At 34.5% G+C, this 336-nt stretch overlaps 1 protein-coding gene across 1 annotated transcript in view; it reads right to left on the reverse strand.

Moving 5' to 3' along the window:
• LOC119585947 (zinc finger RNA-binding protein-like) overlaps nt 1-336 on the reverse strand; it is a gene marked incomplete in the record, with an annotated part of 31,027 nt that overhangs the window by 16,960 nt on the left and 13,731 nt on the right.

A 336-nucleotide genomic window follows, 5' to 3' on the forward strand; every position in this document is an offset into this window, starting at 1 on the left:
ATAGGAGAGAGAATGAAAGTTAACTACATACACCCTGCTTTTTAATTAACCCTCTTTTTATAAACAAGCTACAATAAAAAAATATATATACATACACATATATAATTTCTAGGGCAACAAACTGGAATACTTTTATTCTGTTCAATTCACGACGATTGACGAGACTCACTCACTCTCTCTTTGGGCTTCAGATTTCAGTGATTCCACCACGCCTAACCTCAACTTAGGACTGATGATCAAGTTATCAACGACGCAACTTATACTACTACAACACTTTTAGGCACTTAATTTCCCTATTGACATGCATTATACACTTTGCTTTTAGTCTTGAGAGAA

This window comes from Penaeus monodon, chromosome 20 (genome assembly GCF_015228065.2).
Source record: "Penaeus monodon isolate SGIC_2016 chromosome 20, NSTDA_Pmon_1, whole genome shotgun sequence".
NCBI classification, from domain to species: Eukaryota; Metazoa; Arthropoda; class Malacostraca; order Decapoda; family Penaeidae; genus Penaeus; species Penaeus monodon.